The sequence below is a fragment of the Marmota marmota genome, unplaced genomic scaffold, assembly GCF_001458135.2.
Source record: "Marmota marmota marmota unplaced genomic scaffold, marMar, whole genome shotgun sequence".
NCBI lineage: Eukaryota > Metazoa > Chordata > Mammalia > Rodentia > Sciuridae > Marmota > Marmota marmota.
The window spans coordinates 40,927,395-40,940,550 of NW_025999932.1; the positions used below are offsets into that span (position 1 = coordinate 40,927,395).

General features: G+C 40.6%; 1 long non-coding RNA gene across 1 annotated transcript; it reads left to right on the forward strand.

Moving 5' to 3' along the window:
* The first annotated feature begins 29 nt into the window (after positions 1–29).
* Positions 30–3,834, forward strand: LOC107140866. The gene is made up of 4 exons (XR_001503335.2): positions 30–145; positions 1,624–1,778; positions 2,454–2,535; positions 3,488–3,834. It is a non-coding gene; the product is annotated as an uncharacterized LOC107140866 (long non-coding RNA).
* Positions 3,835–13,156: the final 9,322 nt, after the last annotated feature.

Sequence of the window (13,156 nt, forward strand, 5' to 3'; positions counted from 1 at the left end):
GGGACGGAAACCAGGAACGACGTGGCTTTAAACGGGGGTACAAATATTTCCGGCTTGGAAGCAGAAGAGAGTGAAGGAGAAAGGTTCTGACGGAAATAGAAATGCCCCTACCGGAAGTCTTTTCTTTAACATCAGTAACTTTATTGTTACGTATTGTTGTAATTATTGACAACTGCCCTAAGTCACCTCGCCCGCCAGAGTCTTGGTGAACTCCGGCATCTAGTGCCTTTCTTCTCACAGCTGAGTAGTCTGGGAACATAGTGTGATTTTCATGTTGGTGTTTCCGCCACTTAGATCAAAACCTATAACAGCAACTTTTCCAACATCCGATAATATCTCTGTTACAAAACCAATTTATGGAAACACATTAAAAAAATTGTATGTGTTGTGTGTGTGTGTGTGTGTTAAACCTTTTCTCTGTATAAGCTGGTTATCTCAGGAATTTATGATAGTGATGGAAAGACATGTAAAGGGTATATTATTCTGCCACTAAGTCAATGCAGAGATTTGAGCCACAAAATAAATGATGATAGTATCGGATTGTAACCTATATGATAAAATAAATACCCTTTTGTCTATACTGATATAAAAACAGGGAAAAGACAACCTTCTAACTTAGAGAAGAATTTCAAATCAATAAACAAAAAAATTAGAGAAATAGAAAATCATCAATAGGACATCAAAATAATAATTGTAGCAGGCAAGATAGATGAATGGATATTAAAATGAGTCAGCAAAAGTTTAAGGAGAAATGGAAATTTGCAAACACCCAAATGATATTGCCAAGGTATATATTAATAGCAAGGGGAACAGTAACTTCAGAGGGAAGAAACCTAGTAAACCACCTTAACCATGTAATCTAAGTCAACATCATCATAAAACTCCTTGACATAACAATTTGAAAGCATGGTATACCTTCTGTGGCATTCCTACCAAAAATGGGAAAAACTTATTTTAATCATGAAAAACATCAGATGAATTCAAATTGAAGGACATCCTACAAAATATGGATCAGTATTCTTCCAAAGGTCAGGAAAGACCAAGGGAATGTTGTTACATATTGGAGGTGACTGGGGAAGCATCCCAATACAATGCGGAATCCTGGATTGGATCCTGGGGCAGAAAAAGGAAAATTGTGGTGAAAATAAATTACAAAATACAGAAATTCAAATAAAGTCTGTAGTTAGGTAATAGTATTGTCCCAGTGTTAATTTCATGTCTTTAATTATATCCATGGTTAGGTAAGATGATAACATTAGCGGAAGCTGTGCGAAGGGCATACCTGAACTCCCTGTACAATTTTTGCAACTTCTCTAAAGTCTAAAATTCTCTTCAAAAATTTCATGTTGTAGAAAATGTTTATCTTCTTGGAGAAAAATGACTGGGTTATAATTAAGACAAATGAAATAGTGTGTGGTCCTATTAACCAAAGTGAACACTCCCAAAGCATTAACAGATCGTTCTTTTTTCTTTGTTTCTTGTGTGTGTGTGTGTGTGTGTGTGTGCATGCACACACATTGACTTTTACACTCGAGAATAAGTATGTTAATCAAATTTCCATTACTATAATAAATTCCAGAGATAATTAACTTATAGAGAGAAAAGTTTTATTCTGACTCACAGTTTCAGAGGTTTCAGTCCATGATCACTTGGCTTGGCTGATTTAGTGAAGAAACACATCATGGAGGGAGCACGTGACAAAGAAAAACTACTCGCTTCATGGCTAGGAAGCCAAAGAAGGAAGAAGAGGAGGCCAGGATCCTACTGTCCCCTTCAAGGTCATACCCCAGTGACCTAAAGACCTCCCACTATGCCCAAACTCTTAAAGTTTGCAGAAACTCCTTAGTCAGATTGCTGTTGCTGTGACAAAATATCTGAGATAAGCAACTTAAAAGGAGAAACAATTTATTATGGGTCATGTTTCTGAGATTTCAATCCATGATTTCTCGGCCCATATTGGCCTTGGGCCTATTGCAAGGTGGCAGGCACATCTCAGCAGAAGTACTTGGCAGAAAGGAAGGAGGGAGAGAAAGAGATCAAAGTGCGTAGGTCCAACTGTCTCCTTGAAGGGCATGCTCCAGTGACCACAATTCCTTTCACAAGGCTCTACCTCCAAATGGCACCACAGACTGGTGACCAAGCCATCAGCACATGGTCTGTGGGGAACAAGGCTTCAAAACATGAGCCTTCTGGGAGGACATTTAAGATAAATTGTTAGTTTTTGTTTTATTTGTTTGGAGGATGTTTCAGTCTTCCTGCCTCAAACTTCCAGGTAGCTGGAACTACAGGTACTTGCCACTGAGTTACCTTTTAAATTATTCAACCCAGCTTCAAAACACTATTTCTCTAGCACATTAATCCACCACCACTTCCTAAAGAAAGTCATCTTATAGATATTTACAGACGTGGCGCTATTTGTGTAAATGCCTAAAACTCACTCTCTTTTCTTCCAGGTAGACTAATCTCTACAATCTCAGATATAAGATTGAATTCTGTGAAGATAATGCCCCAGATGTTATCCTTCAAGTGCCAAATGTAAGCATTTTTACAATGTGATTTTGGTTTGGGTTTGGGGAGGTTTGTTTTGTTTGTTTGTTTGTTTTGGTACTGGGGATTGAATCCAGGAGTGCTTAATAACTGAGCACCATCCCCTGTCTTTTTTATTTTGAGACAGAATCTCACTAAGTTGCAGAGGGTCCCCTAAATTGCCAAGGCTGGCCTCGAACTTATGATCCTCCTGACTCAGCCTCCTGAGTTGCTGGAATTACAGGCATATACCACTGTGCTGGAGTCTCACAATGTGTTTCTACTGCAGATTTTCCTAAATCCATGATCACTGTATTTTGATCTAAAGATCATTTTTAGTTCTATAAAAAAATTTTTTCAACTGGTGTTTCATAAGGCTAACAGTGGACAGTGCAGATGATGATACCTAGGAAAAGACTTGGGCCAAGGCTAGATAGAGTTCTGCTCAGCTACTGTGAAGTCACTTGAGGGGAGAGGAAGGCAGACAGGAGCACAGTGATGCCTGGTCTATTTGTGGGAGGGCAGCAGGGCCTGGAGGATCCACCAGTCACCTGCTGGCTCTGCAGAGAGGAGAAGGGGAGACAATGAAACAAAGACATCAGGTTTTATGGGGTATTTTTATTCTGTAGAACATTAGCATAGAAGTACAGACATTTAAACAATATGGTGTTGCTCAAAATGTAGTGGAAAATGTGGCTTACCACATATGGTGGTTCACCCTCTGCCAGACTCTAGTGTCTTTTCTGTATGGATAAACATTGTCTAGTCTCTCCCACCCCCAAAATAAAAATTGCCTATAATGGATTCACTGTTATACCAGGGAAGTGAAGGGGAAAGAGTCCTCTTGTATTTTATTTTACTTTATGTGGATGTTGAAATGTCCTTTCAAGAAGGAAATTTGTCAACATCTAGCAAGTGAGTTGTACAAATCAAGTTTCTTATTATTATGTCATTTTTGTAGGTGGTGATGAGCTTTTCCCTGAATCACTGGACACTATAAAAGATACAATTACAGTGTTAATTTCCTACTACAATTCTCATAGTATCTTTATTCAAGTGTTGGTAATTGTTTCATAAATCATTCGAATTGATACAATAAACACTTCTATTGCCTATGTCCATAAGTACGAGGTACACATATATATTCATGATGTGTGTGAGAGAGAGAGAGAATGAGAAGAAAACATTGCATGGCCATCTTCAGGAGAGGACAAAATGAAGTCGGAGCAGTCTCGTCCCCAAGTGATGGAGGTCCCCCTATCAGCAGGAAGAAGAAGAGGAAAAGGAGAGGGGGAGAGAAAACAACAACAACAAAAAAAGGAGAACTGACTAAAAAATGTAAAAACAAACAAAAAAGTGACCCCCCATTATTGTGGACAACTTCTTGTTTCTAAGATCTTATTCAGATTTTTGTTGTTGTTGTTTTGATACTGAGATATTGAGCCTGGGGGCTCTTTACCACTAAACTATATCTCCAGCCCTTTTTATTTTGAGATGGAGTCTTGCTAAGTTGCCCAGGCTGGCCTGCAACTGGTAATCCTCCCTGCCTCAGCCTCTCTAGTAGCCGAGATTACAGGTGTGCACCATGGCACCTGGTTCCCAGATTTCATTTTTGGTCTCTTGATCATAACTATAAGTAGGCAGGGTACGGGTTGCCATCTTCCATTTAGAGACAAGCAAATTAAAAACAGGGAGATTAAGGGAATTATTGAAGAGTTAGGGGAGGGTAAAGGGGAAAGAATCCTATTTTATTTTATGTGGGTATTGAAATGCCCTTTGAAAAAGGAAATTTGCCAACATCTATCAAATCAGAGACTGGAGAAATGGACAGAGAGAGGGAGTAAAAGGGCAGAGCCATTTGATCCTGCAATTCCAACTCTGAGAATGTATCTTAGAAAATCTCATGTATTTTTTTAAAAAGAAGAAGAGGAGGAGGAGGAGAAAAGTATGATGTGGGTTCTGCTTCTATTAATCTGCAAATTAACTAGGGACATGAGGAAATTGTCAGAAGTAATGGAAATGTGAGCTTGATGTGGTGAGGGTGTTACAAGGGTACACATATTCCAAAACTTGATCCAAGTGTACACTTTAAATATGGATAAAGTCCATTATACACATGTACAGTGTACTTCGATTACATCTCAATAAAACTGAAAGGGAGGGGAGAATGAAGATCTGTAAATACTGACATGGAAGAAAGTTCACTATATATTGTGGAATTAAGAAAGGGCTTGAACAATGTGAATGTAATCTCATTTTTGGTTCAAAACATACCCTTCCACACACACACACAAAAAAAGTCTAAAAAGATTCACAGCAAATTTTTTGAGTAGTTTTCCTCTAGGAGAGAATTGGTAGAGCAAGTAGAAGAAGGTGGGACAATGTCATTATTTTGAGATTGTGTATTGGAAAAGGATTGTTATTATGGGCTGGGGCTGGGGCTCAGTGGTAGAACACTTGCCTAGCATGCTTAAGGCCCTGGGTTCAAACCCTAGCACCACATTAAAAATAAATAAATAAATAAAGGTATTGTGTCCATCTATAATTAAAAATATTTTTTAGAAAAAGGAAAAGGATTGTTTTTTTAAAAAATGAATAGTGGATTGGAATCAGGCAATGTGAATTTTATTTCCAGTTCTCCCACTAACTTGTAAATTTATTTCCTAAAACAAAACTTACTTGTTTATGGCAACATCGAAACTAATACAATACACCCTCTGTTCACTGAGTCCCTGCTGGCTGAGACCTAGGCAGCAAGCCACCGTCTGCAAGGCCAGAGGGCACAAACAGTCACCTACAGTAGGGGAGCCCTCTGCTGCCCCAGCCCAAGTAAAGCCGGTAAGGCAATATGGGCCTCCCTTCAGCCACCAAACTTGCGTTCTGGGGATTATTTTAACACACAATGTTCTACAAAATGTGTGCAACTATTGTTGAAAGACCTGTCATAAAGACAGGTTAGAGATGGTTAGAGATTTTTTTTTAATTCTGACATTAAAAATAGTCATTCATTATGGGGGAAAAGATACACTCATACATTGTTGGTGGGACTGCAAATTGGTGGAACCACTCTGGACAGCATTATGGGGATTCCTCTGAACACTTGGAAAGGAACCACCATTCGACACAGTTATCCCACTCCTTAGCATATACCCAAAGGACTTGAAATCAACATACTACAGTGACATGGCCACTTCAATGTTTATAGCAACTCAATTCACAGCTAAGCTATGGAATCAACCTAGGTGCCCTCCAACAGATGAATGGATAATGAAAATGTGGTGTATATACACAGTGGAATATTACTCAGCCATAAAGAAGAATGAAATTATGGCATTTGCCTGTGAGTGGATGGAGTTGGAGACTGTCAAGCTAAGTGAAACAAGCCAGTCCCAAAAAAAAAACAAAGGCCAAACATTATCTCTGATATGTGGATGCTAACACACAATAAGGAGATGGGGGGTGGAGAACAGAAGTTCATTGTATTAGACAAAGGGGAATGAAGGGAAGGGAGGGGGAATGGGAATAGACAGTAGAATGAACCAGACATAACTTTCATATATGAATATATGAATACACGACCAGTGTAACTCCACATCGTGTACAACCACAAGAATGGGAAGTTATACTCTATGTATGTATGATGTGTCAAAATACACTCTACTGTCATGTATAACTGAAAAGAACAAATAAAAAATAAAAAAACAACAACAGCATCCATGCCTGTAATTCTTGCTACTGGGAAGGTTGAAGCAAGAGGATCACAAGTTTCAGGCCAACCTGAATAACTTATCGAAACTCTGTCTTAAAATTAAATTTTTTCTTTTTTTTAATTTATTCATTTTTATTTATATGACAATGGAATGCATTACAATTCTTATTACACATACAGAGCACAATTTTCATATCTCTGGTTGTATACAAAGTATATTCACACCAATTTGTGTCTTCATACGTGTACTTAGGGTAATGATACCCATCACATTCCACCATCATTTCTAATCCCATTCCCCCTTCCTTCCCCTCCAACCCCTCTGCCCTATCTAGAGTTCCTCCATTCCTCCCATGCTCCCTCTCTCTATCCCACTATGAATCAGCCTTGTTATATCAGAGAAAACATTTGGCATTTGTTTTTTGGGGATTGGCTAACTTCACTTAGCATTATCTTCTCTAACTCCATCCATTTACCTGCAAATGCCATGATTTATTCTCTTTTATTGCTGAGTAATATTCCATTGTGTATATACGCCACTTTTTTTAATCCATTCATCTGCTGAAGGGCATCTAGGTTGGCTCCACAGTTTAGCTATTGTGAATTGTGCTGCTATAAACATTGGTGTGGCTGTGTCCCTGTAGTGTGCTGTTTTTAAGTCCTTTGGGTTTAGAGCGAGGAGAGGGATAGCTGGGTCAAATGGTGGTTCCATTCCCAATTTTTAAAAAGGGCTGGGGATAAAGCTCAGGGGTAGGGTGTTCCTAGGATTCACTCCACCTATTGGGGATTGGATGTTGATAGACATTGTGGTTTCCACAGCCTGTTACTGAGCTGAACTGCATAAACTATGAGAGAAGAAAGCAAAGCTGGACTTCAGGGAGTTGAGCAGGGGCTGGGAATCCAGGACAAAGGGACTGGGCTGGTACCAATTGCCCATGCGCGCCTCAGCTTGCAGCCCCAATGCAAAGGAGCAAAAAGTTATGCCTATAAACACCCGAAACTCGTGCATATTCACTAGTGGTAACTCGAGGACTGAAAGCGACCCAACGACCCAACACACTAAAAGCAGGTCCTCCCGGGAGGTCCCACTTCCTCCCAGGAGGTGGGGTGTTGGCAATCTTCCCAGGATGCTCCTGGCCTTCTGCTGCAGAACTAACAGCCTGCCCTGTGAATTTTTTTGTGAGTGAAAACAAAACAAGAAGACAAAACAAGTCATTTCTTTTTCCAAGCTAAGAAACGCTCATTATTTTGTCGTAGACTAGCAGGCAGTTTCCCAGAATAATCTGAGCATCCTTACATCGTGCTTTTAAATTTTCATATGCAAATGTCACCACACGTGGCTAGAATCCGAGGACGAGATGGAGGTTCCCGGCTCCCTACCTCACCTCTCCCAAGTCTCAACTTTGAGCTCTTACAGCTTGTCACTCAGCGCCCAGAGATGGTGGCAGGTGAGGTGGCAGGTGAGGACGCTCATGGGTGGCGGCCACCAATCCGGATGGGAGCTGTGACTGGGGCCCAGTGCGACCCTGTCCAGCTGCAGGAAAGGAGCGCAGTGCCTGGGTAGCACCACTTGCAAGGCCTCTGCAGCCCCTGCAGCTTAAGACAGCCTCCGCCCAGCCCCAGCCCAGCTCGGGAAAGGACAGCACCAAAGGGCAGTCAGCACTGTCCCAGGGGCTCTTTTGAGCCACACCTTTGGACTTGTGAAGCACCTGGGAGTCTGTAAAAGTCACAGAACTCACCACCAAGAGTGCTCCCTGGCCCCCCTCCATGTGCTGACGTGGGCAACTTGAATCTTTGTGCCTTGGGAGCCTGATGTAAAAATGTGCACGAAATAAAACGAAGGACCTGCCTCAGGATGTGGTAAGAATAAAACAAGGTGAAATGTGTGAGGGCCTTCGACCCTAGATCTCAGCTACTGAAGAAGAGAGAAGGAGAGGGAAAGGAAGGAGAAGGAGGAGAAGGAGGGGAGAGGGAGGCAGCAGGAAGGAAAGAGGCAAGAAGGAGAGATCTTCACGTTGTCTGGATTTTAACCCCACTGGAATTCTCCAGGCCTTCTTCCAAAGCTCCTAGGAGTTGGTCCCCACGATGCCGCTGGCTGCCTGTGGGCATCTAACCAGGTGCACTGAGCAATCTCCAAAGACAACATCCCCAACTGCTTTCCCCCCATTTCCCATGTTGTACCCTGTAGGCATTCAGCCCCAGTAGCAGCAGGGGTCTGTGATCATTGTGGTTTGCCAGGGGCCTGTGTTCTGGACACCAGGCAGCCGACCCCTCCAGCAACAGTAGGGAAACCTCTTCCTGCTCCCCTCTAGAGGGTCAGGGCACCTACAAGCACCTTCCTAGCTTCTCAAGAGTCATCAGGCAAAAGTGATTTCAGGCTTTATTTTCAGAGTATAAAAGGCACCAACCAGTGCCTGGCACGTTCCCAGTTGACGGTTCTGATCTTTTATGGATGGTACTTAGGGAGCTGGGGTTGTAGCTCAGTGGTGGAGCACCTGCCTAGCACACGTGAGACACTGGGTTTGATCTCAGCACTGAGGAGGGCTGCCAGGCAAGTCTCTGAAGCACCCACTGTAAGGATGGATCCCTCCTCTGTCTTTTTTCCTTTCTGCCCTCTTCTGACTTGGAATACCCCTGCCCCCTGTCCCTGAGGCATTTTTCCATTTCTGGGGCCTATTCTAAGACATTACCAAGGAAAGTCAAGGCTCCAGAATGTGGACTTTCAGACATTTTTCAATTTGTTGTTTTTAAATATACATGACAGTAGAGTGTATTTTGACATATTATACATACATGGAGTGCAACCCATTCCAATTGGAATCCCGGTTCTTGTGGTTGTACATGATGTGGAATTGTACTGGTCATGCATTCATATATGAGCATCAGAAAGTTATGTCCAGTTCATTCTACTGTCTTTCCTATTCCATCCTCTGCCCCTTACCTTCACTTCCCTTTGTCTAATCCAGTGAACTTCTGTTCTCCCCCTCCCACCCTCCCTTTTGTGGGTTAGCATTCACATATCAGAACACTCAGTTTTTGTTTTCTTGGGGGGGGACTGGCTTATTTCAGTTAACATAATATTGTCTAGTTCCCCCCATTTACCAGCAAATGCCATAATTTCATACTTCTGGCTGAGTAATATTTCATTGTGTGTATATACCATATTTCCTTTATTCAAATTTCAGACATTTGTAGCAGATAGTAGGGAAGTTTCACCACTGTATGTGCCTTCAGAAGACTAGTAATAGGATATGGTGCAATATTCTCAAACAAGAGCCTGTAGACAACTTTTTAAAATGTGTATTTTGATTTCATTATACTCTTAAAATTATAATCATGCATATTCTGGATTATTAACATGACTTTTTTATAGGTGAGGATTACTCCATGACTTCAGCTTTTACCCGCCTGTCTGTGCACACAGATTATTTTAATAAAGCTACTAAAAAAGAGCAGGGTTGTAATAATAAGTACAGGGTATGTACAAGTCAGTAAAAGGCGAAATGATGATCTACTTTGAGTGAAGGCTTCCAGGTAATTCATGTGACTGGGGTGCTGAGCATGTTGCTGGAGTAACCTAAGCAGAGTGAACCCCAAAGCAGCTGTGTGGCCGTATCCACACTGTCTTCATGGTGCCAGCAGTGGTCTAATTTCCAGAAAAACAATACCTGCTACCTCAGTAATGGGGCTAGTTTGAATGTTTTTGGCTGCACATTGTTGTATATTATGCTTCTGTTGGCATAGAACTTGTAATTCTATTGCGGTATAAACATGCAAAGCTTATGCCAAGTTTTATTATTGCTCATACTTAGGCACCATAATACAATTATGTACCTCAACATTGGAGATCTGCAGTTTTTTCTAAAGGGCTTTATACATCACTTGGAGAAACTTCACTGTAGTACAAAGAACATCTGCCACAGCCGGGATATTTCTAAGTTCCAGTCGTGGTCTTGACATTGACCTGAAGGAGGCTGAGTTGATCATCTCTCCTCCATAGGTCTCAATTTGCTCATCTGTAGAATAAGGAGGTTGGATATCATGATATTTAAATTCTCTTCCAGCTTGAAATACTACTTCAAAAAGTACCTTATTTTACTAATTTTTTTAAATAGCATTTTTTTAAAAACATTTATTTTTTAGAAGTAGTTGGACATAATACCTTTATTTTATTTATTTATTTTTATGCGGTGCTGGACACTCTGAAGGACCCTGTTACCCATGGAGTGTGCCAGAATAGCTTACATTATTGCTTCCAAAGTGCCTCTCACTCTGCCCCTCACTTAAATTCAGGAGGAGGTGGGTGGCTGTTATTATCTCCATCTAATGAATGGAAAAACCAACCCCCAAGAGTGTTTGCAACTTGCTCAGGATGACCATTGGAAAAGGCAGAGCTGTCATTAGAACCAAGTTGCTGGACAAGACTTTTTCCCCCTCTACACCATTATGGATGCATGTGGACCATGTGACATGGACATTTGACCTTGTTAGAACCTGTTTGTAATGGGGCATGAGGCCTGAGGGTCAGCGTTGCAGGCTCCCAGAAATGCCTCTGAGCCCCTGCTTGTGCTATAAAGCACTAATCACGGCACCAACAGGGAGGAACATTACGGCATGCTGGCCTCTACATCACACCCCATTTTATTTCATTGCTTGTAAAGCAGTGAAATCACAAAATGGAATAAAAAGAAATTATCCTTATACATAGCTGTGTGTTTGCAATGGCTTCCTGGATTTTAAAGCATATTCATTTGAAATTGATGAGTTTCTTTATGTACAATTCTCCCGACTACTATTAGAAGCATTTCTCTTGGTGTTGCTCTTTATGGCTTCATCAAGTGTTTGAAGATCTATTTCCCTTTTCAGATTGTTTCCTTGCTTTATCAAGTCCTCATTCACACATCAGTGGACTGTATACATCATCTTAAACCTGGATCAAAACCACGAATCAAAATTTAGCATCAAGGCATATTTTGAAGAAAGATATAATTGACTTCCAAGAATTTCAACCTCAAAAAGCTCTGAGCTGTACCTTTGCTAGTAATAAAATGAAAACAAATGCAATAAAAATCACATACTGCTGATAAGAATAAACACTGTAAAACATCTTTGAAATGTCTATCAGTAGCTTTAAAATGCTCACTTTAAAAAAATTTCCTCTTCTGGGTATTTTTCATAAATTGATAATCTCAAACATATTTTAAAAAAGCTTTATGTACATCCCAGCTACTTGGCAGGCTGAAGCAAAAGGATCAAAACTTTGAGGCCTGCTGCGCCCCTCCCCTGACTCAGGCAATGGCAAGGCCCTACTGAGGTGGATAGCGCAAGGCGTCCATCCTCTGGAGGAGCGCAGTATGTTTCTGGGAATGGGCTGGTTTGTTTTTGTATTCCTTTAATAAGTATAGTTGCGACTTCTCATATGACCATTAAGTATGAAGGAAAAAACATGACTTTCCCAATTAATGCAACTACTTCTAAGAATAGATCTGTTTGCTCTAAATGCAATGATTCAGCTGTGGAGCATAAATTGTTAATGTCTAATGAAAAACTCCCTGTATTCCTGTCAAGGAAGTTTTTGAGAAATTAAATTAAAATCTAGAGAAGAAGAATTACTGTTAAGAAGACAGATTAGTGCTCAGTACTGGGCAACTTGTTCTTGTTCCTGTGCACAATGGTTTGTGCTCTTACTCTTGTTTGATTAAAATTAATAACAAGTCAACCACTTGCCGTAACCATGGCACCGGTTCCAGTCAGTAAGTCAAGAAAGAATAGTCAAGGTATAGGCCAATAGTTGGGACATTTCTAACTATTATTAAAAGTTAACTAAACAGAAACAGCTCAAAGCAAAACGCGAACTGAAAGGAAAAATGCTTGCTTATGCATAAGCCAAGATACATTCTTCTATTCTAATTGTAGCTACGTAATATTTTGTTTCTTTGAATAATGATTCCTGTTTTGTAACCACAAAGTACTGTGAGCCTGCCAAAATGAAAAGTATATATGATCAACTTCACAAGTAAAGACTGAGATCAACACCTTCACTTTGGTGTCTGTGTTGTTTCTCCACCCCCCTTTCGCCGACTCCTCACCATCCATTCGTCTCCTGAGACCCCCTGTTGGAGCTGGTCTCCGACAGAGGCCAGCCTGGACAACTGGGCAGGACCCTGTCTCAAAATAAAATTTAAAAAAAGGACTGAAGCTGAAATCGGTGGTAGAGTGCTTGCCTAGCATTTATGAGGCCACAGGCTTCAATCCCCAGAACAAACAAACAAACAAACAAATAAATAAAAAGCTTTACATACAAAGATGTTCAACACTTGGAAATAATTTAAATATAGAACTATGATAAATTTGATCATTTATTGAAATAGTACTGAGACTGGCAGCAGTGGTACATCCCAGTGACTCAGGAGGCTGAGACAGTATGAGCTCAAGTTTGAGGCCAGCCCTGACAACTTAGTGAGACTCTGTCTCAAAATAAAAACAGCTGTGGGTGCAGCTCAGTGGGAGACTGTCCCTGAGTTCAATCCCTGGTCCTGTAAAAATCATATATATAAATACATATATAGTACCTGAGATTTATTGGTTTGGTGGCATATTAGAAGTCATTTAAATTATGTTTACATTTTACTTGTATTGTTAGGATTTTTCACATTTTACATGTGTATGCATTATTTATAATGATGTGCATATATCATCACATCCCTATGTACATTGGTTGCATGTGTTCATGCACGAATGTATATACATGTTGTATAGCATCTCATAACATTATCAATTTCCCATTCATTCACTCACTATTCCATTTACTTAACATTTATTTTGTGCCTACTGTGTGCCAGGTTGCATGCTCACCTGTGTATTCAATACTCAGGGGCACACAGAAGATGGCTTGGCAGAGAGTGACAAGTCCAGTTTTGA